Source organism: Ambystoma mexicanum, chromosome 3p (genome assembly GCF_040938575.1).
Source record: "Ambystoma mexicanum isolate Mex_15411 chromosome 3p, UKY_AmexF1_1, whole genome shotgun sequence".
NCBI classification, from domain to species: Eukaryota; Metazoa; Chordata; class Amphibia; order Caudata; family Ambystomatidae; genus Ambystoma; species Ambystoma mexicanum.
The window spans coordinates 656,295,086-656,322,741 of record NC_090925.1 but is presented as its reverse complement, the minus strand read 5'-3'; positions in this window follow the sequence as shown (position 1 = coordinate 656,322,741).

Genomic DNA, 27,656 nt, shown 5'->3' with positions numbered 1-27,656 from the left:
CACGTGGTACTGTCAGCTCAATGTGGGTGCAATAGACTGCACCTATACAATTTGGCATGCCTGCTATGGCATGGAAGGCCAACTTGGTGGCAATGACCTCGGGGAGGGTACGGGGTAGGGCTATCTGTGCCGACACATGGCGGAACAGGGCATCCAGTACCTGTACCAGGATTTTTGAGAAACAGTGTTGTGATATGCCGTGCAGCTCACCAACTGTGTGTTGATAGGTGCCAGTGCGATGGAAATGCAGTACACACACAACCTTCAGGAGGGGGGGATGGCAGTGGGGGTGTCTATGAGGCTGCTGATGTCATCCTCAATCATGGCAGTGATGTACAGGATTGTTGGACGGTCCAGCCGGTATAGTGTGTGGATCTGTCCTGAGGTAAGGTTCCAGGGTGAGGCCCTGATGCGTGGTAATGCAGGCTGCCTGCGGGGTTGTGCCGGCTGGACAATGGGGTTTGCCATAGGTGCAGCGTTGGCTGGTTGCCGCCTGCGCCTCCTATGCCTCCGCCTCCTCCTCTGCACCATTACTGCCATCATGTGCAGTGCTGCCTGTTGGTTGAGTAGGCCCAATCCCAATGCTGCTAGAGCTGCTGCCTACATGGTTCTGTATTTTGTTGGGCTGGGTGTTGCAGGTACTGTTTAACGTCATGTTCGAGGTGGCGGCAGTACCGCCACCGTGATCACGGTTTTAAAGCCATTTTTCAGGCGGTGTTTCCATGTCCACGCTAGTTGTGATGCTCGTGGTGTTTCGTATAGCTGGTAACGGAGGGGTTTACATGGAGGCAGACTTTACGGGACCCTTAACTCTGCGGTGGCGGGTGGGGGTGGTGCTATTTCCGGGGCCGCAGTTCATGATTGTGCGGACGCGGAAACGGTGCCGGTATGGTTATACCGGCGGTGTTAAGTCCGGACCGATGTACTTGTAATGAGGCTCCATATGTCTTTTGAATTATTCATTAAAGAACCTAGGATATGGATTTCATTCATATGTACATTTTTTTTATTTTATTACATGAATATGGACTTGCAGTTCCCCCAGAGTTGGCAAAACATTGCTGTTGTCCTTTAAGGCAGACAAGGGCATCCCATTTTACTGCAGACGCATTTTGTGTTTGGACTCACTGGCAAAGACGTGCAGAATGGTTTAACTTACATCACAACAGGTACAATTGTCAATTGACAAGTAGAGGCCCTCTTTGCATTTGTAGTGTATGTTCACAGTATCAAAGAACAATACCTTCTAAAAAGAATTGACTTTCAAATGTTAAATATGATCAAAACATTTTTATTGTTTTATTTATTTTATTTCTTTTTTGATGTAACCATTATCATCATATCTAAAAATGTGTACACATAAGACAGTTATTGATTAACAATAGTTAAACTCTATTTATAAAAGAACACCATACCAAACAGTGACCTCATATATCAAATCATTCATCTCGTACATTGTCATCCCCATTCAAACAAAATTCATTCATACCAGTTCAAAGACACGCAATACCTATTATTTGTTCAAAATGAAATAACTAGTCTATCCCAAAGACCTTTAGATGTTGGACACCATTAATCGTCCAGTAAAGTGCATTAACATATAATCAATGAATAGCATATATATTCAATTTCTTTCAAAATATTCAATTGCCACATTCTATTTGTGTAGACTCAAGTATGATCTAACTCCTGCATGGAGTTAGGACTATATTTATATCTACTCGAGTTTCAGGCAACTGATTAGTTAAACAATTTCCAACCAGTGCACCTCATCAGGACATAGAGGAGAAAAAAATAATTTTACAAATGATTCAAGATGGTGTGTGTTGAATTACTTTTTTTGGTTGATTAACTGTTTTTTCTTATATTTTTCAAATTCCAGCCCCAAGCTGTAGTTTGCAGGTGGAAAATGGCTGATATGCACCTCTGTTTTAAACAGAGGTATGCATCGTCCCCTAACGTGGATCACACATCAATCGTCTTCTTTTGATGCTTCACTTCAATTCTACTAAAGGTATCCCTCTGATATAAGCTTTGTTAGTAGCGGGACAGCAATCTGCAACAAAGTAGGAGTTCATTCCCTCTCTTCAGATGCAACTGCGGGGCTAGGGTGGAATGCCCACTTTACCGCCACTTACACTGTCAGTCATTCCCATGTGACTTCGTCCAGGTCGAGGGGACGTTCAAGACCGTAGCGCCATCTCCGCAGTGCTCGCAAGTCAGCATTTGGTTTAACTTAACCTGGTGGAAACATATGGGCTTTTAGTGTAATATATTACTTCACCTCGAAGCAGGATTTACGAGGGTTGAAGTACGTGGACCAAACCTTTCACTTATTCCTCCTGTTGAAACAATACAGTGTTGGCTAAACAGACACTGTGCATAATCTTCGTACTCTTGAAAACTACCGTTAAAACTACATCACAATTATGGGATGTGTTACAGCCCCTTTCACGCACCAAAATCATATTTGAGCTATTTTGTCATTGTGTGCAGAACATCATGCCCAGATACTGTAAATAAAGGGATTAGATGGTTGTGTCTTCCTTCCCCTTCTAGTGTCAATGGTATATCACTGATTGTATCACTGCTGTTTGCAGCTGATTCTGTGCATATTTCACATACACCAAAGAGCTTGAAAAGACAACTTTCATTATTCAACCAAATATGCACCCAACAGGGACTGCTAGTAAATATTACAAAATACATCCAGGGGCATAGCTTGTCACCAATGTAAGGCCCCCTAACTCCAGTAAAATGTACTGGGGGAAAAAGAGGAGCAGGTATGGCACTTTCATTAGCAAGGGGTCACATGTGATAGCCAGGATACAGCAGGTGGCAACATGTGCAATTATATATCATCCAGGAGGGAGAAGGGAGATATTTCAAATCCTGCTTTGGCGGTATATTCAATGCAAGCAATACCAGCTGCCATCTTTTGGGCAGAGAAAGGGTGGGGGAATCGAACACCAAAATGGTGGAAACAAGCGAACATTATTTTTTAAACATCTGTCGAGGATCCCTGCCAGCACGCTTAGTTAAGCATTGCATCTAGCATGAAATGGAATTGAAGAATGTATTGTTTTATGCAAAAGATATTGTTACATCAGGGGAAGATTTGGTCGTCTTCCCACTTATTCGTATTCACTATCTAGATACTAAAGGTGAAGAACCTCCTAATAGGTGTTAAAGTGAAGGATCTGTAGACTAATACGTCTGTGCTCTCCCATCAAAAGATCTCTTCATGTCAAATTTAGATTGGACATGCAAGCATCCTTCACTGCATGGTGGATCTGGAATTATGATATGACTGCTTAATTCACCTTGAGCTGTCAATGGAGAATGTTATTAATGGCATGTTCGACTGACCATTTTATGTTATGCTGAAAGCAATACTTGCAGCCAAAATGCCCTTAACCTAAGATAGAATGGGCATACACACGTGAAATGAATAACATTAAGGCACTGTAAATTGGCTACATCATCACATGTTGTTGACAATGTAGCCACATATATCAATTGGTCATGGGCACTGAGAATTAACTACATCAAACTTTTAGAAACTGTTATCATATAATATAATGTGTTTAAATGTATTTTAACACGTCAAGGACTGATTATTATAGACGTGTATTGTGAGGTATTTTAACAGATTGCTATTACTTTTTGTAATGAGATTTTGTAATCAAATGTTGTGTATTTAATTCTGTTATGCAAACAAATAAAGCTTTTATGAATTAATCTAACTTCCTGTATAATGCCCTGCATTAGGGAAGGGAGTTGGAGCTCCTTATACCCTCAGTTTGGGCACCACCACTATGGGCTGATTCACAGAAACGTTTTATAATGGCGCAATCCCATAGGTAAACTTCCGTGATTGAGGCCCTATGTGTCCAGATAAAGGACTGCCCACTATGAGCGCAAAAGAAATCACCATGCCCCATTACGTAGTCCACATAGCGTGTAGATTTCAGGAAGGATCTCAAGAGCCTCATCCTCAAAGAATAGATCCTCCCTAACACCTAGGCCCACACACACACCACTCACCACCCACACTGAGGCTGGGCTTTTTGTAGAATCCTTGTTGACAAATTAACCTCCCTCTTCCCCATTGTTATCTCCCCAGACCCTTGTACCTCGGATTCTCTCCTTTTGTCCTTCCCCCTATAGTTTGTAAAGTGCTCCATTGCTTCATAAAGCTAAGTCTGTAATCAATAAATACCCTGACAATGATAATGATAATAATAATAATGATAAAAAATAAATAATAATAATAATAATAATAATAATAATAATAATAATAATAATAATAATAATAATAATAATAATAATAATTCTTCCCTGGGGTTTCTACCCAGACACAGGTGCAACTAGAGACACAACACTAAAGCTAATCGATGTTGTTCGACCTACATGCAAGGCCTTGTGCTGGACATTGTTGCCCATGCCAAAGGAACCAATTGGGCTGGCTGAACAGGTTAAGAGGTTGGGCATAACATGCCCAACATTCCTCTCGTGCTGCACCCTGTCCATGGGATGTATGAGGACTATCACTGCTTCTCCCCACTGCTCAATGAGGAAGTGGTGGCTGCATTTTCATTGCAGCCTCTGTGGAGGCATAGGGTTCATGCACTTGGTCCACCTTTATGTGCCACTTGTAGACATAGTTTCTCATGGCTGTTGTCCCACAGTCATGCTCCTTGATATTAATTATCAATGCTGAAGACTTCAGATATTCCCTACCAATTATCTTCCATTTTGGCAGGGCAAATCATGTCAAACTCCTGGAGGACAATGTGGATGTGCAGGGGATTGAGAATGATGCTACCAGGTGCTCCTTGTGTACTTGGCTTCCCCCGTTCCATGGCAGGAACAGGTATAGACTTGGTTTCCGCCACCTCATCAAACCCTTACTCTACTTGCTGCTTCTCCTAAAACTCATGTACGCCCACCATCTGCTGTGACACCACCACAGTCTGTCCTGCTACGGAGTCTTGTCATTTTGGATGTCATCCCCATTTTACGCTGTACTTTCTCAATGTCGGATGAAGAGCACCTCATCCTCATTGCCTACTACTCATCCACGGTGCTTACTGCACCCTTAAGAACATTCCCTCCAGGGTCTCCATTGCATCCATTGTTTCTGTGGTAGCATCTACATGAGGCCCTGCCTACTCAGCATTCTGTGAGTGTGTCCACATGGAGTCTAGCCTCCCAACCATCCGTGGGGATATTGACCAAATGCCCTGAACCCATGGGTATGTCCTTAATTAATTAATTAATTAACAAGGGGAATCAAGCAAATGGCCTCCATTTGACAAAAGAAAAAGAAAAGAAGCTGTCTAACCAAGAATCAGTTATGATTAAGCAAAAGAGGCTAACAGACTAGTGGATGGCAGTGTCAGAAGCGGCTTCAGCTGTCTGTTGATGGAGGTGCGACATCAAAAGTTAGCCGCGTCCAGAGGCTTTTGGTGGTCCTTTCTTTTAGGACAGTGTCTGTGTGTAGAGAGTGGTGAGCGGTGTGTGGAATGCCGGTGGTTGCGCCTGTGATTTTGGGGCTGCCCGGGCCACGCACTGGTGGGATTGAAACAGTGGTCTAGGGGACCTCAGCATTTCAAAGGTGTTTCCTATCAGTGTTCCCTGCATAAGTGATAGTGATGGTGGAGCTTGGGTGCCCAGGCAATAATGTAATAAGGTCAAGAGAAATTCCTTTCCTGATCGAGAGCCTAGGCTGACCGGCGGATAGCGTGGGCGGTTGTGACCGCTGTTGCCATGCTTAACAGGTGATTCTTTGGAGGCCTAGGGAATCGGTACTCCACTTATGGACATAGATATTTCTGGGCTTTCATTTTGGATGGAAGGTCGAGGATGGCCAGTGAGTGTACTTATTGTTTTTTTTTAAATGTATGAGCTGCTCAATAGAGTCATGCCAGCTGAATCACGGAAATAGATGATGGAATTACTCAATCAGGACCGAGCTCTACGCCACCTTGCATGTTGGACTTATGTTTAACGGGCACCAACAAAGAGTGACCTGTTTTAAATATGATTAACAAAGAGAAGGTTGATATAACAACAATGCTGATGGTGACAAGACTGTTGACACTGAGTTATTAAGCCTATGCCTGAATGTTATGTGTCAGAGAGGTGTGTGGCAGTAGGAACAAGTCAGTGATGGAGGAAGGGGTGACTGTGAAAGGATAATAAGCATTTATTTAAGGCAACGTGTCAGTAGAAGGCCTAATGGGTAAGGACATCATGTCGCAGTAGGATTCAAAATGAATCTACCCCTAAGTGGTCTTGTGACTTTTCATGAGGTAGCTGTTGGATAGAGTAGGAAATGTGGCATATGCTAGGACTAGTACAATGTCCCTACTTGGGCACAAGGCTGATGAGATGGCTGTTTTGCTGGGAAGGGGACATTCTGTGGATGTGTTTTGATACCATTGCCTTTTGAAAGATACATCATTTATCATGGATACAAGTAGTTGGTTGCCGTAGGCCTACAGGCCTAGTATTTCTCTCCAAAATGTTTTTCGAGATACTGTGCTCCTTCATTGTATAGTGGTGTCCCCCTTTACATCTATATTATTCCAATGTACTCTACACCTGCTTCTCTGTGTTTTTTCTGACTTTCATTCTGACTTAAAGGCTGTACTCAGCTGCAGGGTAATTTTGCTTATATCTGTACATTTTGTTTTTAATATATAGATACAAATCCCTTTCTGGGCTCTGCGGTAACAAGGTTAGGCCGGTCCCATAATACTCTACTTGGGCAGAGAAAAAGGAGCTGCACACCAGGAACCATCAGTAGATTAGTAAGTATGGACCTCAGCTAGCCTTTCAGCTGCCAAATATTTTCTAACCACAAGTCTAGCAATGAAAGTTGAAAACATAATTTATTCTGAAAAAAAAGTGAAGTGTAATATTTAGTGGAAATTCACACCATTTTTGTTTATTGTTTGCCTTATAAGGTTGTTGGCCTGTCTTTCAAATGACAGCAATCACGAATGATATCAAAGAGTGGCTTAACCTACAATTAAGCAACAGTAATGATGATAGAAATACGCACATATGTTGTGTATTTCTCAGACCAGATCATACCATCTTATTAGCAATGGGATAAGCTACATGCACATAAGATTGAAATTTAAAAAAAGGCATATTTTATCGTGTGCGTCTGATGTGTGATAACATATAAAATGACAATCGTGTGGTGGCCTCTTAGGGAGAATTCTCAGACATGTGCTAAATCCATTCTACCTTAGAGACCCCCAGCTTTTATTTTGCTGAATTTTAGGACTTTCTATCTCTCATGTTGCTTTAATGTGATTTATCCTGTGTTTCATTTGACTTTGGAGTCTGACAAACTCCATAGGCATCGGGCTTCATTACAAGTTTGGCGGTAGCCATGGAGCTACTAGCTCCATGGCTGCCGCCAGCTGGGCTCCTTTAACGGGTTCCCAGAATGGGGAATTACCGGGAATAGGAGGTCACCTGGGGGCTTCCCCCCTTCCCTTCCCTCCTCCCCCATAATCCCACTCTGCTGACCTCAACCCTGAAATTGATACACCCTTTGCCTACCTCCTCTCTCCTTCGCTCCCTCCTTCCTCGCCTCCTTTTGAGTAAATTGTTCCACAACCTGTACTACTGGTTTGTTTCATGTTTGTAAATATGCTTCTTTCATTACTGTACCTTGTTGTTATTCTGTAAAGCGCTTTGGAGTAAAGCGCTAAATAAACTCAATAAACATGGGTGCTCATTTTGTAAAAATGGCCCCAGTCTTCTTTTTATGCCATTTCGTGTTGGAAACGTCATTCTTGAAATGTACTCTGCGCGCCAAACCAGGTTTGGTCTCTTTGTTCGTTTTGTCTTTGGCGGGATTCACGAGTGAGGCCCGCCTCTGGCTCCAGTATGTCCAGCGGGGTCAAGAAGTGAGGGAGAGCCCGAAACTCCCTTTGCTTAATCCCCTTGGTTACTGGAATCCACCCAAAGGTGATTGTCCTACTGGCTGTGCGGCAACGACAGCCACCCTGCTGTGTGATTGAAGGCTAGGCTGGAATGAATGGGAGAAACCTGCATAAAAGGGGAGGCTTTTTGGCTTGGAGGCAGAGTCAATCACTGGACGAAGGAAATGGAAGAAGAACTTGGAAGGGACGCCTGCTTCAACTCGTGGACCATTGGTTTGCCCTGTGAAGCCCTGTTGCTGTGCTGAAGCGCTGAATTCACCTCGACTAGAGAAGCCCTGCAAGGACGACTTCGCCCTTTGAGTTGGTGGGACCAATCAACTCCTAAGTAAGCCTGTCTGGACATCCTCTTGAAGCTGGCTGCATTTCCACTGTAGTTGCTGCTGGAACCGAAGAGCCAGGGAGAGGAACACCAGATTCTGTGTGTTGCATTTAAGTCGGACCCGCGCACTAGGAAGATCCTCCGGACTTCCCTGTTGCAGGACTGCCCAAGACTGAGCCACCTCAACAGAGTGCTGGACCCCAGAAGCAAGGAAAGTCTGAATTGGTATCCGAGAACTGCAGTGTTGCTATTTGCGGTCAGACGCGAGGAGCTGAAACACCGAAGTACCGCTGAATTGAAGTTTGCCCATTACTGCCGTTGACCGTCCCATTGCAGAGCAGTAGTCCCCAGACATCCTCCCTCTTGTCCCCTTGACTGAGGCCCATGAAAAAAAGGTTCTGCAGAGCTGCCCAGGAACCAAAGCCAGCTGGAACCATTTCTTCTAACCAGAGGTACTGTACAGTTTAAGAGAACGTACCTGTTGCTGTGTAGCCTTTCTTGCTCTCAGTTGAGATCTGTCTTGGTTACCTTGCAGAGTTGCTAAAGCTTTGCCCCTCACAAGCCTCCCAGTTTGTGACCCTTCAAGTGTTCTACCTACTTTTCTACAAACATTTCTAAAAACATTGTGCAAGACTTTTTTACCCACCGGTAAAGAAGATCTCCAGCTCCCCCTTGACATTGTGCAATTAACATTGGCTGCCCTGGCTCTCTGAGAGACTCCTTCTTACCTCTGACCCTGTGCTTTGGCCTTTCTCCAAGGAAAGGGTTAATTCACTGAACATTGGAAAGTTTCAAAAGTACTTACCTGTTTATTAATTATTTGATAACCTTTATTTCTCTATTCTATCTGTTGCACTAAACTCAGTATTGCTCTAAATGTACCAGTGATAAATCAATGTGCACAGAGTCCTAGCGATTTAAGTCACCTGAGGGTGTAGGAAGTGTCTGTGTGCCATCCCCAATGGGTATCATCTGATTTAGAGAAACATAGTGTGTTTTGAAGTGTACGTTACTTATAACATATATATTGCTCCCTTCTCTTCTGAAGAAGGCTGAGATAACTGACTGTTAAATAAATTAATAATTGTTTTATCAAGAAAACTTGAGTGTAAGTATTTATTTGGATAACTGTACTGTGAAACTCTGTGTCACAATATTTGCTGCTTGCAATAACCCCTCTTGAGATAAGCCTGGGTGCTTGACCGCACTACCAACCTGTGTAGTTCAGACTTATGCCAAAGGTTGGGTCCCTATTGCCAGGAGGACAGGGTTATTGTAGTGCACCCAAAGGGTACTGCATACAAACTTGCATAACAATTGGGGCAGGCCGTGAGGATCTATTGTTGAGTTATAATATAACATAGAGTGTTTGCTTTACTTTTGTTCAACTTAAAACCTTCACAAGGCTAAGCTCCACTACAGATTGCAATTGTAACATGGCTAGTATGGATATCTTCAAGCAGGAAGCCCTGCTGATTCTAACATTAGGGCAACTGAAAGAAATGTGTAAAGTAGGGATTCTCCTGGTTAAAGGAAAGCACAAATGAATTGATTACAAGGTTGTTATATCACCAAAGGTTGGATAGTAGGCCTGTAACTCCGACTACTCCCGAAAATGTGGAAATTGATATTGAGGATGATAATTCAGTCTCACTCTCATGTCTTAGAAGAGTGAGAGGAGTCCCAGGATAGGAACCCCTCTATGTCTTAGCCTGCCCTTTTGCCTCAAGCTGTGTCCACCGGGACCCCATAAGGTCCATCACTGAGTCCAGAATATGTGTCTCTTTACAAAATGAGACTTGAGTTGGAATTCAAAAGAATTCAGGCTGAAGCTGAAGCCAAACATCAAGACATCACACTCAGGGAACTAGAAATGAAACATGCTCTTGAAATGAGGAAATTGTCTCTTGAAAATGTTTCTATCCCACAGTCCTCTAGGTCTTCCAGTCCAAAAAGGTCTAGCCTGCCCAAAGAAGCAGTGAGTATGTATGATGCAAAACTTGATATTTTGGATTTTTTTAATACTTTTCAATACACTCATGGGATTCAGGGTGTCACACGGAATCAGCTGATTCCTTGGCTTTTGTCTAGGCTTCCCCAGGTTGCAGCTGATGCTGTAATGGAGCTGGAGGAACATAAAAGACTGGAGTATGAGAATGTGAAGCTAGCTTTGAGAGCTAGATCTGGAAAAACATCTTCCCAGTACCTTAAGAGGTTTAGGACCCTCAAACAGACTGATGGTACCAATGTGGGTTACCTGGGTGCGTACATGTTTGAAAAACTTAGATGGATGGTTTGAGGGTTACAGAGTAACTACTTTTGAAGGAATGAGAAATCTGTTTTTGTTGGAATCTATTTTTGATGCCTGCTGTCCTGAGCTGAGACAGCATTTGTCTGACTGAAAACAGATTGATCCCAAGAAGCTAGCAAAGGCTGCTGACTTATGGATTACCAACAGGTCCACTCACAAGGAAAACAGGGCCACAAACATAAGAAGGGTAAACCATATGGGAAACCAGGTCAGTCTAGCGAAACCTCTGGTGCCAAACCAGAGGGAGGTCAGCAGAAACCCCCATTCAAGAACATATTTGGTAAATGTTATGCTTGTGGGTGGGTCTACACACCATGTGAAAGAGGATGCCAGATGTACGGGTAAACCTTTAGGGGTCCACACTGCCTCCTTAGCCTTCAACCTTGAGGGAGAAGTACATATGGCAAGTGGAAACCTTCATCTATCGGCTGAAGACCCACTTGGAGTCTCAGCAGTGTTTCTTTAGCGTGCCTGGGTCTGTGGGAACAGCAAAATGTAGATGTGTATAACACTATTCCAGATAACACCAAAGAGTATTACCAAGACAGTGTACTTGTTAATGGTCAGGAGACCCCTGCCATTAGAAACACTGGGTCCAGCATTACTGTAGTGGATGAAACCTTTTTCAAACCTGAGGATGTTGCTTAGACACCCAAAGGTGCCACTAAGCTTGCAGGAGGCCCTGTGCAGATATTTCCAATACTTCAAGCTCTCATCCAGTGCAACAATATGACAGTCAGCAGACTTGTCAGTGTGCAGAATGATGTGCCTGAGAGAGTCCTGTTGGGGAATGACTTAAAAGCTCTTGGAGTTGTATCAGACACCCCCAGGCTTCCTAGTAAAAGGAAGCAGGAGCAGACTAGGAAGGCCAGAGAGCTCACATTGGATGACTCACATTGGGTTGTTGCAGAGGTACCTATAACACCCAGTCCACAGGAAGAACAAACATCAAATCCCAAGAGGAAGGAGGCAGAGGGGAAACCCAATGTCTCAGGAAGAAAGAAAAGTATCACCCCAGTGTGAAAAACAAGGACATCCCGAGAGGACAGTCCAAGGTCACACCTGTGACCCCTCCACAAGCTGAGGCAGAGTGGGAGGACCAACCAGAGGATGGTGAAACAGTTACTTGTGAAACAGAAAAGGAATAAGAACTTCCTCCTGTTGGAGATCTGGATCCTAAAGACCATCCTGAGCTGCAGACTTTGCTTGCAGAAGGTGTCTCCTGTAGAGCTGACTTCGGCAAAGGTCAAAGAGAGTGTCCTACTATTGAAGGACTTTGCCAACAGGCAGCTTCCCAGCTGGAAGGGCAAGAGCCAGGTAAGCACAGGCTGTACTAGTAGAAAGGCCTCATTTACAGTGAGCCCATAGAGTCTACCCACGGGGACTACAGAAGACTTGTAGTGCCTCAGGGGGTGATACCCCATTTTCTATGCTTAGCCCATGAGATTCCTTTAGCTGGTCATTTAAGCTTTAAGAAGACCAAGGAAAGGATTTCTCTTTACTTCTACTGGTCTAAGATGGGGTCTGATGTAGATAAATTCTGTAGAATCTGTCACACTTGTCAGACTTCTGGAAAGAGTGGAGCCAAGAACGTGGCACACGTGGTGCCTCTCCCAGTGGTGGGAGTTCCTTTTGAGAGGGTAGGAATCGATGTTGTTGGTCCATTAGACCTTCCCACATCTTCAGGCAACCGATTTATATTGGATGTGGTAGACCATGCTACCAGATATCCTGAATCAATACCTAGGAGAACTGTTACTGCTCAGGCAATAGATAAGGCCCTACTTGGTATTTTTACCAGGGTAGGTTTTCCTAAGGAGGTTATCTCAGACAGGGGAACCAATGTTGTGTCCCACTACATGTAAGCCATGTGGAAAAACTGTGGAGTGACCTACAAGTTCTCAACAGCCTGCCATCGCCAAACCAATGGGTTGGTTGAGAGGTATAACAGAACTATTAAGTGCATGATAGATGCTTTAGAAGAAACCCTTAGAAGAAAGTGGGACCTTCTACTGCCATGCCTTCTCTTTGCTTATAGAGAAGTCCCTCAAGAAACGGTTGGCTTCAGCCGCTTTGAGCTTCTCTATGGTCATCCGGTTAGTGAACAATTGGCCCTAATCAAGGTGGGGTTGGAGAGTGTTCCTTCCCACAAGCCAGTGAGAGTCAATGACTTTGTGTTATGTCTCTGAAGGAGAATGACACACGTGATGATTTAAGCTTCAGAAAACTTGAAAGCAGGTCAGGCTTTGAACAAACATTGGCATGACCAGAAGACCAAAATGGTTGAGTTTACTCAAGACCAGCTAGTTCTAGTTATGGTACCTACAAGGCAGAGGGCCTTACAGGACAAATGGATTGGACCATTCATGGTTGTTGGCAAACTTCGAGAGTTCAATTATCTGGTGGACTTGGGAAATCCCAAGGAGGCCCCCAGTGTCTTTCACATCAGCCACCTAAAGGCATATGTTTCCAGACCAGAAATGGAGCTTTGCTCTTAGCATCTGGTCAAGAGGATGAGGAGAGTGAACCTCTGCCTGACCTTCTCAGGGGACAGCCTGTCTGTTAAAATAATTTGCCTGCCTGTTTTCATAGACACCAGGCTTGACCACTTGGGGCCAGCATTATATTCTCACTGGTGACCGTCTACCTGTCAAAAGCAGGGGTACAGAATGTCAGACCATGTAAGAACCCAAATAAAGGAAGAGTTCAAGAAGATGCTTGATCATGGGCTAATAGAGCCATCGGCAAGTCCATTGGCTAGTCCTGTTGTACTAGATTCTGTGTGGGTTATGGAGCTCTTAATGCAGTCACCACAACTGATGCCCATCCTTTACCTAGGACAGATGAGCTGGTGGATAAAGAGTCCAATTGACCTAACAACAGGCTATAGGCAAATAGCTCTGACAGACCATGCCAAGGAGAAAACTGCATTTTCAACCCCAGGAGGCCTCTACCAGTTTAAGGTCATGCCCTTTGAACTAAATAATGCACCTGTTACATTCCAAACGATGGTAAATCATGTTCTGAATGGGATGGGGGACTTCTGCATAGCATACTTGGAAGATATTGCATTGTTCAACCCTACTTGGAAAAAGCATACTGGCCACCTAGGATATGTATTGCAGGCTCTTGAGCAGGCCCAACTGACCATAAAGGCAAGCAGATGTCAAATTGGTCAGAGTAAAGTGGTCTACCTTGGACATGAGGTAGGAGGGGGTGGAATAAGGCCATTGCCTAGCAAAGTACAAGTTGTACAAGACTGGGCCACCCCTAATACTCAAACCCAAGTGAGATCATGTTTAGGTATCACTGGTTATTATAGGAACTCCATTGAGACCTATGGGACCATAGCTTCTCCCTTGAATGTGATCTCCTTACCCAAATTCCCCAAGAAGGTCAGGTGGAATGAGAAGGGCACTAAGGCATTTGAAGGACTTAAGAAAGCCCTTTGTGAAGCTCCAGTCTTAAGAGCTCCTGACTACAAACAATCCTTTATTGTACAAACTGATGCTTCCAATACAGGTATAGGTGTAGTTCTGAGTCAGCTGGATGAGAAAGGCAGGGAACATCCTATCTGCTTCATCAGTAGGAAACGGAAGGATTGAGAAACAAGGAAGGCAATCATAGAATGTAAATGTGTTGCTATTGTGTGGTCTTTGAAGAAGTTTAGACCATACTTGTATGGATCTACGTTTGTTATTCAAACAGATCACAAACCCTTGAGATGGTTAATGCTGATGAAGGGGGATAATCCTAAATTGTTAAGATGATCAATCAGCCTTCAGGGGTTTGATTTTAATACAGAACTTACGTCAGGATATAATCCTGGGGGGAGGAGGGGTGACGAGTGTTAGGGAGAATTCTCAGAAATGTGCTAATTCCCTTCTACCTTAGAGACACCCAGATTTTTTGCGTGGAATTTAGGACTTTTTATCTCTCGTGTAGCTTTAATGTGATTTATCCTCTGTGTTTCTTTTGACTTTGGAGTCTGACAAACTCCCTAGGCATCATATTTGCATTGTGTCACACAGCACCTTCAGTGCAGTGGCACAGGGAAGTCTCTTAGACTTCCCAAATGTTTAAGTGCCTTCTCTTGGATGAACTACTTTTTCCAAGAGCAGTGAAGTGAAATTGACTTTACTTACATTTTGTAACTTTCTAGACCCAGCACACCCTATCTTACCATATGGTGAGGGAGGGGTTACTTAGTATTCACTTTGTCTAGTTTCTCATGTAACCTTTTTATGTTACCCTTTCTACAATTAATGGCTGGTGGCAGTTGTTTACTTTTTACTACCATTGTGTGTTTTTACTGCAGGCTGCGTTCGCAGTCACGGTAAGGCACCCATGGGTGCCCATTTTGTCAAAATGGCCCGGTCTTCTTTTTTGCCATTTTGTGTTGGAAATGTCCTTCTTGAGATTTACTCTGCGTGCCAAACCAGGTCTGGTCTCTTCGTTCATTTTTTCTTTGATGGGATTCATGACTGAAGCCCGCCTCTGGCTCCAGTATGTCTGGCAGGGGAAGGAAGTGAGGGTGGTGCCCGAAATTCCCTGTGCTTAATCCCCTTGGTTACAGGAATGCACCCAAAGGTGATTGTCCGGCTGGATGTCCGGCAAGGGCAGCCACCCTGCTCTGTGATTGACATCTAGGCTGTAATGAATGGGAACCTTATAACACAAAGGAGGTATGGGGAAGAAAAAAGTATATTTATACTGCTACACCAATTATACTCCCCAAAATAGGCAAACCCTATAAATATAACACAACAAGATACTGGTGAGCCATGTGTGGTCACAGGTGGGGAACCTCCTCTCACTGTTCCCAACCAAAAGCAAGAGGAAAAAGGTACTAGGACCTTCAACTATGGACTTAATGAACAACTATGTAGTGGGGGAAATTAAACCAACCACTCGATCACACAGAAAGTAGAAAAATATTAAAATAAAGTTTATCATAATAGTTCACATATAATTAGATAATCATACAGTTCTAGAGTAAACATTCAACATATGTTATAACTCCTAAAGTAATAAACAGACTGGAAAAAGGGGAAAGAAAAATCACACACAGGGATGAAGAATATGTAAACCAAACTCAAGAGGGTTTACAAATTGGACATGTGATTAATCACACTCTTGGGTCAATCCTAGAGATTTCAGGGTTGACCAAAGACCATACTAAAGTCTCAACTGACCAATCACTATCATAATACTTCATTCCCATACAGTCCTACATGTTGCATTCCTTACACATTGCTATCACACACAAATCAAGGGAAATTCTTCAGGGGCATGCTCATTCACCTATAAACGGTTCACAAAGAGTTATAACAATTTATTAGATGACTAAAATAGTCTCATATATAAGAATCTCAGCTGTAAATTGCCGGATAGATCTTGCCAATGAACAGCGGCAGTCAGCTCATTCCTGCTGCGGCAGTTCTCTTAACGTGGTCAAGCGAGAGGTAAAGGGTTCACACCTAAACCTGTCACTTTAGCAAATAGACAGAAAGGTAGAGGTAAATTCTGACTTTATCCAAGAGTAAATGGCATATGCAGGTTTTTCACCATGCACGTGTTACACAGAGGACCTGGTTCAATCCCTGGCTCCATGGTTTTCATTACACTGTCATTCTCCCAGGTGTTGCTGGACCAGTATTGCTAGCGCAGGACCACGGATCGAATCTGCCTTGCACTGTGAAGGCGGATATGGTGGATCAGCGTCTGAAAGTGAAGAGGCAAGGTACAGCGTACCCAGACTGTATGTTCAGTCATCCCTTATTTTGGAAATGTTGCTGTTACAGATGCCGTCCAAATTCCGGCACCGTATGTCCTTTACAAAATCTCAAACACCGAGCAGCTCTCGCTCGCGTGTCTCAGCTGTAAAAGCGGCTTGACTGCTGACTTATGCCAATCGACTCCATATTTCTAATTGACAATGAATGGGAGAAACCTGCATAAATGGCAAGGCTTTTTGGCTCGGAAGGCAGAGTTGACCAATGGACGAAGGAATCCAAAGAAGAACTTGGAAGAAATGCCTGCTGCAACTCCCGGCCGTTGGTTTGCCTGGTAAAGGAATCTCCAAATTCGCCTCGACTAGAGAAGCCCTGCAAGGATGACTTCTCCCTTTGAGTTGGTGGGACCAATCAACTCAAAAGTAAGCCCATCTGGACATCCTCTCGAAGCTAGCTGCATTTCCACTGCAGTTGCTGCTGGAACCGGAGAGCCAAAGAGAGGAACGCAAGATTGTGTGCATTGCTTTTAAGTCAGACCTGAGTGCTAGGAAGATCCTCTGGTCTTCCCTGTTGCAGGACTGACTAAGCCTGAGCCACCTCAACAGAGTGCTGGTCCCCAGAAGCACGGAAAGTCTGAAGTGGTGTCCGAGAACCGTAGTGTTGCTATTTGCTGTCAGACGCGAGGAGCTGAAACACTGAAGGACTGCTGAATTGAAGTTTGCTCATTGCTGCTGTTGACCGTCCCATTGCAGAGAGTTGCCAGGCGTCCTCCCTCTTATCCCAATGACTGAGGCCCATGAACGTACATCACCTCCAGCATGGGGAGGGCAGAAGCCCCCACTACAGACCAGGACCAGGATCTGCTGAGCAGCATGTTCTTGTGTGCCACGTATGCCCCCTCACCCCTCGACGGCACTTTGTTCTACATCTGGCAATTTTTTAAGGTATTGCCTCACTGTCGGGCTTGGGCAACTACCTGCAGCCTCTCCGGTGTAGGCTCACCTTGTTCTGGCCCATATCTTCGTTCAGGACCGCACGCGCCGACATAATAGGAATCCAAAATGTCGGGCGCGATGTGGCCTGAAAACGTGTCCAATCGACCTCAGCGTTGCTAAGCAACGCACGCTCATCTCCATTTAAATACCACAAAATCCGTTGGCAGGCGGAAGAGCCGGCGGCCACCCCAAGGCCATTATTAGGCCACTATTTCCTGTTTGCCCCTGTTTACACCGTAAGCACCTTGCCTTGTAAGCCCTAAGTTGGTTCACATTCTCCACTGGACCCACTATCAGCCTTCAGAACACTCCTTAAAAAGCTCAGACTTGCCGAACCATTGACATTGGTCTACTGATTTATGTCAGTATATCGCTGAGATCCCAAGAATTACTCCCAAAACCCCTAGAAACATGACCGTATGCATATGCAAATGTGATTTTTACAAATGAGTGCTCCAAAACAACTGTGTGAACTCTCACTGTAAATCCTTGCTTTCAGCCTACTATGTGCTCAGTTCAATTAGCCTACTGTGATTTAAATGCTTTTAGCCCACTGTGAACCAGCTGTATTTAGCCTACTGTGATTTAAATGCTTTTAGCCCACTATGATTTAGATGCATTTAGCCTACTACGACCCTAGTGCATTTAGCCTATTGTGATTTAGACATTTTAGCCAGCTGTGGCCTTAGTGTGATTTTAGCGTGCAGTACTTAAAAATACATCTTGACCATACTTATCCTAGTGGCCAGCGACCCCGGCTTATTCCTAGCAACACCCCTTGCTCTGGTAACCATTTTCTAGCTTTTAGAAAAGGCCTATCCAGTTTGGCATGCCCCAAACACTTCCCTATACCTTGCTCCACTCCCTTCCTCCCAACCACACAACCATTTCCCACGCTCACTAGCCCTACACACAACCTCAACCTGACGACTAACAACACCGCTAGAGAACCTGCCTCCACTCTTGAAAATACTGACGCCATAGTTTTATCTAACACCTACCCTATTATTGGCATAAATAGAATTTCACACCTTAGATCACGCACCCAACACATTTACACGCACCCCTCTATCATACATAGGACATCACAAACACCCAACCCTAACAACCTCAGGCAAAAAAGAAACAAAACATGTAGATCCTCTACTATCCTGACTACCACAAAAATTCCAAAGATCACACAACCACTGAAACCTACCAGAGCTTCAACATCCAACCCATTGTCTAGTTTCAAAAGTGCCCTTATAAACGCTCGCTCTTTAGGAGCACATGTCATTGAAATTCATGACCTTATAACGGAACACAACCTAGACCTATTAATGATAACAGAAACCTGGCTCCACCTAGCATCAGGACCCCTACTTGCACTTGCCATACCACCCGATTAAAGAGCTGATAGAACCCACACCACAGGAGGTGGTGTAGCCATCATGGCCAGAAACAATATACAACTTAAATCTAGCCCAATTTAAGACATACCGGGTTATGAACTTCTAATTGTCAAAGTGGCCATGAACAAGAAAACCACAATTAACATTATAGTGGCATACAGAACGCCCAGTACTACTAACCACCCTGAAACCAACATCCCACTACTTCTCACACTTTTTTATCAAACCTAACACTAAATGTATCCTTCTTGGAGACTTGAATCTAGGATTTAATGACGGCCTAGACCCCAAAGCTGCCTATCTACACTCAGCTCTCAGGACATGAATTTCACTCAGCAAGTGAATGATCCTAAACATGTCAAAGGTAGAACCCTGGACTGGATCTTATCACTTAATACCAATCTTAGCATAGACGCAATCAACCCTCTCAGCTGGACAGACCATCATTGCATTCATTTCACTCTCATTTGTGATGAACCTGACTCCCCTAAAATTAAAACAACTGATATCATCGAATCCAGAAACTTCCTCAAACTAACGGTAGAGAAATTTTCACCAACCCTCAATAAACACCTTGAAACCATGCCAACCAATAGTCATGACCTCAGTATCATTTCCGACTACTACCACAAATGCCTCACACTCTCCATCGATGAAGTAGCACCCATCTCATCTAAAACACGTAGAACCGACAAAAATAACCATTTCTGGTTTGATGAAAAACTAACATCATTGAGAAGAGCCACCAAACGTTCCCTTGAACTCGCCCACATCAAACACCCTACCCCTGATTCCACTAAATCCTTCAAGAATGCCAAAAAAATGTATAAAGCAGCCATCCTCTCACACAAAGCCAACGCTTATACCACACGGAAAATGCTGCCTCAGACTCTAAAGAGCTTTTTGCCATCCTCAGGGAATTAGAAAATCCCATCCCCACCACGACTCCCACTAACGTCAGTAAATAATGGTGCACCACCATCCAAGACGCACTCTCTGCCAAAATCACGATACTACAAAACAAAATCTCCACTAAAAGACAATCACTAGCAGAAAAAAATACACCCATACCTCCCCATACCTCCACCCATCATCTCCTTGGAAAAGCCTAATACCTCATTCCATTTTGCTCCAGTCACCCAAGAAATGGTGCTCAACACCTTATTTAAATTGAAAGCCTCAAACTGCAAAGGAGACAGTGTCCCAGCTAAACTAGTGAATGCACCAACCATCACCAATTTTGTCAACACCTCCTTTAATAAAAATATAGCTCCAGCAAATATCAAAGAAGCCAGGGTCACCCCACTCTTAAAAAAGCCCTCATTCGACCCCACAGTACCTACAAACGATTGCCCAATAACAACAGTCCCCTTCCTCCTGAAACTCATAGACATAATAGCCTACACACAAATTCAATCCCATTTCAAACAAAATAAACTTCTGGGAACTAGACAATCAGGTTTTAGGCCTAACAACAGTACCGAAACAGCCCTTCTAGATTTGAAAAACCATATGGACACCATTGGAGACTCAGGGAAACTCTGCATTCTACTGCTGTTAAATCTCTCCGCAGCATTCAACCTTGTAGATCGTGATAAACTATGCACCTCCCTAACTAATGATTTACATTTTTCGAATGATGCCACTAAGTGGATCAAATCCTTCCTTGCTGAACGGATCTCCAGAGTGGCTATAGGCAAGGAAGCTATACTATACCAGTTCCAATAGGAGTTCCCCAAGGATCTTGCCTTTCTCCCACACTATACAACGCCTACACTAAACTCCTCTTCTCCGCCCTGGACGATATGGGTGTCATCTACACCAACTTTGCAGATGCCACCCAGATCCTCATTTCCATCACAGGAGACTACAACCAAGACTCTCTGACCATCAACAAAATGTATTCTATCATACAAAATTGGATGGTTCTCAACAGCCTTTGTGTCAATGATGAAAAGACAGAAGTCCTCATCGTTGGAACCCCTAACAAAATAGCAACCCTCCACTCAGACTACTCCTCTATCAATATTGATGGCACCATGATCCCTGTCCTCAAACAAGTGAAAACACTTGGAGTATACCTAGATGCCAACCTTACGATGTCCAAACACATCAGTAAGCTTGCATCATCCTCAGCATATACATCAAAACATATAGCGTTAAGTCGACAATTCCTGACCCCAACAAATTGCCTCAACCTGGACAGAGCACTGGTCTTGTCCAGATTGGACTACTGTAATGTACCTCTTGCAGAGATTTCCACCACCAACCTTAATAAACTACAGCTTTTTCAAAATAAAGCATTAGGAGCAGCACTAGGGATAAAAAAATACAACCATAAATCCAAGGCTAGGAAGGACGCCCACTGGCTGCCCAACAAAGCAAGAATAATCTTCAAAACATTATGCATCATGCATAAATGCATTACCAACAAAGCACCACTCTACCTGAACAATGTTCTTAAAAAAAAAAAAGAAAAATGTCAGATCCCTAAGATCTAATAAGAGCCAAAACCTAGTGACACCTCGGTACAAGAACAACAAAGAAGGGGGTAGTAGCGTTTATATTCTAGCTCCCAAACACTGGAACTCCCTCCCTATCTACATCAAAAAAGAAATCTCTTTCCCCATGTTCAGAAAACAACTGAAAACATGAATGTTCAACCTATGCCAGCACAGCACCAAACCATGACAATTGTATTGATGTGTAAATAACCTTGTAATACCAATGTTTTTGTATCCAATGTATAACCAATGCCTCTGCATACCAATACCTTCAAGATGTCTGTAACCACGCTGTGATACCACAGTGTCTGGGCGTGTAACAAATGAAAAAATGATTAAATAAATAAATTAAATAAAAGGATCTGCAGAGCTTCCCAGGAACAGAAGCCAGCTGAAACCATTTCTTCTAACCAGAGGTACTGTACAGTCTAAGAGAACTTACCTCTTTCTGTGTAGCCTTGCTTGCTCTCAGTTGAGACCTGTCTTGGTTACCTTGGAGAGTTGCTAAAGCCCTGCCCCTCACAAGCCTCCCAGCTTGTGGCTCTTCAAGTGTTCTACTTTTCTACAAACATTTCTTAAAACATTGTGCAAATCTTTTTACCTTCCTGTAAAGAAGATCTCCAGCTCCCCCTTGACATTGTGCAATTAACATTGGCTGTCCGGGCTCCCTGAGCGATTCATTCTTACCTCTGACTCTGTGCTTTGGACTTTCCCCCAGGAAAGTGTTAATTTATTGAACATTTGAAGGTTTCAAAAGTACTTACTTGTTTATGAATTATTTATTAACCTCTATTCCTCTATTCTCTCTTTTGCACCAAACTCAGTATTGCTCTAAATGTACCAGTGATAAATCAATGTCCACAGTGTCCTAGCTATTTAAGTCATCTGAGGGTGTAGGAAGTGTCTGTATACCATCCCCAATGGGTATCTTCTAATTTAGAGAAACTGTGTGTGTTTTAAAGTATACTTTACTTGTTACATATATATTTCTCCCTTCTGGAGAAGGTTTAGATAACTGACTTTTAAATAAAGTAATAATTGATTTATCAAGAGACCTTGAGTGTAAGTGTTTATTTGGATAAATGTACTGTGAAACTATGTGTCACAACATTACTGCTCAAATTGACCCCTCTTGAGATAAGACTGGCTGCTCGATCACACTACCAACCTGTCTAGTTCAGACTTATACCAACGGTTGGGTCCCTATTGCCAGGAGGTCAGGGTTATTGTAGTGCACCCAAAGGGTACTGCATACAATCTTGCCTAACATGGCCTGTAAATTAATTCAAAGCCAAGCTATGGAAATAACATGAGTCAATACTTAAATGTGTGCATAAAATACATTTGTATTGACAGATAAGAAACATTGACAGAGCAACAGAGCAATATAGCAATATATATTGATTTAAAAATGTGTCAGGTCCTTCTGCATGGCTTCACTCTTTCTGAATCTGCACTATAAAGCATGGTTTTACTTAATTGTAAAAATGGAATGCCTGTACACTGTTACAAGACTATGAGCATTCCAATAGCGTCTGCCACCATATTTTAGTCTAAAAGCTCACAACTGTTGCTCTTGGTACGGATCAGTCCTCAATGTTGTACCCTGTGACCAACATTAACCCCGAGTTAAGCATAAACAGAACCATGTGGAATAACCCCAGACCAATCCAAATCCAAATATTGATCGACAAAGGCCCACGACTTGAGAACTGTTGAATCAGAAGGCATAGTCAAGTTCTCATACCAGCCAGCAGAAAAGTTATTCCAGAGGTGAAACCTTTAGCTGCCCTGTTATTCCAAAAGCCTAATTATTGCTACTCTGATGAAGTGATCTGAAGATTAAGAAAGCTTGCAAGTAAATTACTTTGTTAGGCTAACTAAGTTATCATCTTTATTGGAGCAACACTTCATATTACAGGGCCTGCACTAGCGGCACTGTAGTTATGGTTAAGTTGCTCAACCCATAGGAAGAGCACTTTTTGGGTGGCTTATACCTTTCCCCACTAATGAATCCTTAACAAACTTTGCAAAAATAATGATATGGCCCATCAGATTGATTCTTTGAAGTTTGTTGAAGTTTTGTCAAGGGGGGCAAAGTTATAGGGGTGTGTCCCAAAATGTGTTTTCCCAGATGCAATTGAAAAAATGTTGCTCATGCCTACAGCCCAAACCGCTTGTTGCATTTCAACAGATTTGCGGCAGGTGTAATCTGTCCAGGTGTAAATCTGTCCAGTTGTTTCATTTAATTGCCCACAAAGTAGGTAAAAAGAAATAGTGATGTCCGGGTTCGGTCCGTGGACTTACTTGCCTGTTCGGTCCGTACCCAACATGCTTTTCTCTGAGGGAAGTGTAGAGGACAGGGAGGAAAGAGAAGTCCACATAAAACCAAGATGGATAAATCCTTCTGCCCTTCTGTTCTCCTGTCTGTTGACTCTCTAAAGCCACCCCCTTGCTAAGCCTGAAGCTTCAATCATGTAGTCCTTTTGTTTAGAGTGTGCCCTTTGTAACCCATTTCCAAAGGAATCCCCTGATGGGAGTTCCCTGGGATGGAGAGACATGCAACCAAACCACAAAAAGAATCAAAGAAAGGCACCGTTTACCTGCTCATTGTCTTGCTGGCTGAGCAGAGACTGCACTCTCATTAGAATACATACATATTTTCTACAGCTGGCCCGGCTCACAGTGTTAACATTTGTATGTTTTAAATCAGATGTAGCTTAACGAATGATATGCCCTACCAGCCACCATACCAGTCCTAGGTTTGGCTTATATTTCAAGATTATCCAACCACTAGCTTACCATCAATTATTATAGTTTTGGATCAGATTGGCAAGTTTACATCCAAACTCAGCCTGCAGGGAATTTGCAGTCAAAGTAGCTGTCAAACAAGCCTGTGACCTTTGAGCCTACTCTGTGCCCTTGGAGAGCATATGCTTCAGATCAGGAGACTGATGCAGCAGGGTACAGGTGTTACTATGCTTTTGTCATTGAAGCATTCTGAAATGGGGTCTGATCAGCCGACCAACGTTTTCTGAAATGGAATTACTGGCATCTTTGTATTATTTCAGATAAATACATTCACTATGCGTCTTGCACCTGATGGAAATACCTCACATGCACACACACACACACACACACACACACACACACACACACACACACACACACACACACACACACACACAGACACACACACACACACACACACACACACACACACACACACACACACACACACACACACACACACACGTCACAGTACTATGCACCACTCTCAGTACTGCACACAACCACACACACATACAGTGCCCCAGTAGTGTATTAACATACACAATAGCCAAATGACTGCACTATACTACACACCGACACCAGTCCATAGCTTCACTTATACACCCCCCTAACACTACAGAAAGCACACACGCACATAGACGCAGCATTGCACTACACCCACACTATCCCCAGAGAAGTTGATTGTGCCCCTTATCCAGCACTGAACTGCGTATATACATACACACACAGGTACACAGACAATCCCGAAATCAAATAGCAGAAAGTATCAGAGCAGCACTCATGTCAGTCATGGCGGGAGGTTTGGGCATCATATGTCAACACCATGATAAGCTCATATATTTATATAATGTGCAAGGTATTAGTAGCATATAGCAGGTGTTTGCCTAAATCACACAATGATTGCAATGATATGTCATAATTTCAGCTGTTGGCATATTATACTGGGATGAATCCTACAGATTCCTCACTAAACATCTACCTAAAGTCTCCTCCCAGGTTGCTAGGGAAAAGCAGATGCTTACTGATCCTGACCTTGGGGGTGCTGATCTGCGGGTAGATTACCAGGGAGGACCCTGTGAAGGATGAGAGGACTATGTGGGGTGAGACGCACTATTTATCTTCATCTATGGAAGACATCTCCTCCATACCAAAATCTGTAAAGCCTTGCTGTTGTAACAATCTTCTTGTTCCACAAACTAAACATCTCAATGTGTGTAAAACCAATTATAAATCTCTAGGCATTGTAAGAAATGAAATCCCTCCCAAAAGCCTTGAGACTTGTTGAGCCAAAAATCCCCTTAATTCCCTAAATTACAGCGAAAGGAATTCTGTGAATAAAAATGAGTTACACTTAAAGAAAGTTATTCCTCTTTACAATCAAATTTGGTGACTGATCCTTATGATATTCATTTAAAGATTATTATAGGGAACCAAAATAAGTTTAAGAATAAAAACCAAGATAGAAATACTTTGTCATAAGGTACTTCAAGTCCCATATTTCCCTCTATACGGTACATCACTCACTTAGGAGGGACTGTGAAAACAAAATCAAAATATCGAGGCTGAGTACCCCCAAAGGAAATTCACCAAACAACGGTTACAAAGGAACATACAAAGTACTTTATTTTATACTGAATCCAGTTACTAAGAACATAGCAGAATCAGATAGCTATCGGCCCTCAGTGCAACACAACAAACTCAAGCGTGGTTCAGTGTGTTCAGTGAGAGACGCTGTACATTAGAATGCATTGGTTTTTTATACTGTTTGTGAGCACGATGTCCAGCCCCACTTCAGGGTAATATTCCAATAATACATCACCGATCTAGGGTTCATGCCAAGTCTTGCACATCCACATATAACTGGTTTGCTTTTTAATACATATATCAACAAGCCTGTATGGCAACTGTGTATTCTGGGATTTTCCATGTAGGTCTTCTCAAACATTAATACAATGTAGTTAAACAAGTGTTCTACGTTCAGTATTTGAATACATTGTTCTTAACATATGCTTGTGGATTAGTTTCATTGCACGAGAAATCCTTTACACACAGGTCAACAAAGGACAAGGTCTCAGTTCACGACCTCAACAAGTGGCCTGGAGGCAAGTTACATATTAGCTACATACAGAGGTCAAGACGGCCATGTTGTATTTTGGAATGACATCGTCCACCATTTTAACTCACAGGGTGACTTTACAAAGTGAACCTAAAATGGCGGATTGACCTAAAATGCGGCTTACATTGATTCTAAGGTCAGGACCTTGCAACACAGATTTCTTCACAAGCGACTTACAGGCAACTTGGCGTAGGCCAATATACATATATTCATTGCAATAGGAGACAAGATATAATTTCTCTTTTGACAGGACAAAGTCCAAATTATTAGCGGAGATAGCCAAGGATTTCTGGCACTGGAGTTGTGGACCTCAGTAGTAGCAGAATGCCTACCAGGCTCGCTGAAAGTAGTAGCGGACTTGAACTCCAGGCATCTAGCAAACTCCAGCAACTGGATGTTAGTCAGAGGGATCGTCCGACAGATAGAAGAACGCTGGGGAGCAGTTCACACAGACCTGTTTGCGCCCAAACTGAACGCCCAGAAGGAAAGATTTTTCAGCTGGAGGCTGGACCAAGCAGCAGCGGGAGTAGATGCCTTTCTGCAAGATTGGAGAGGAGAGATACTCTACGCATTCCCACCTTTCATGATGATGAGCAGGTTACTGTCAAAAGTACACAGAGAAGCAGCGAATCTGATTGTAGTAGTCCCGATATGGAAATCACAAGTATGGTTCCCAGTGCTCATGGAGATAGTGACAGATTACACGAGAATCCTACCACAAGGAGAGAACCTTCTCACTGACCCAGTTGGATTGTTTCAACCTCTGAGAGTGAAGGGGACCCTGCCGCGGATGGCGTGCAAGATAGCAGAAGATGCTGGAACCTCCCAGGAATTTCGGGGCAGGCTGCAAGCCTTATTGCTGAGTCATGGGCTCCTTCAACTAGAAGGAGCTATGACGCAGCATGGAACAGATGGTCGAGGTGGTGCTAAAGGAGAAGTCTTCATCACATTTCTGCCCCTTTAGTTGAGATACTGAATTTTCTAGCAGAACTCTTACAAGATGGGAAAGCCTATAGAGGAATAGGAGTGTATAGCTCAGCGATATCAGCAGGTCACACGCCCGTAGAGGGAGTGCCAGTAATCCGACTTCTAAGAAGAATAAGGTTTTGGAACCCGCCACAACTGAGGTATGAATCATTATGGGATTTAGCAGTAGTGCTGAAATTGCCAGCAGAGTGGCCCAGTAATAGATACCTGTTGTTGGAAAGACTATCTGGAAAATTAGCAATGCTGTTATGTATGGTATCATGTAGGAGAGTAGCAGACGTCAAAGCGCTAAAAGTGAATAGAAAAGTATATGGACCAGACAGAGTGACGTTCAATCTGTCCAGGAGGACAAAAACAGACGCCTACACGATTACTTATCCTTAGATGCTAGAGCATCCAAAGTGGTGTGTGGCCGCATGCATAAAAGAATATGAGAGTAGAACAGCTGAGCTGAGACCGACAGGGACAACCCAATTACTGATAGCACGTAGGAAGCCACATAAAAGCGTAGCAACTGCCACAATAGCTAGATGGG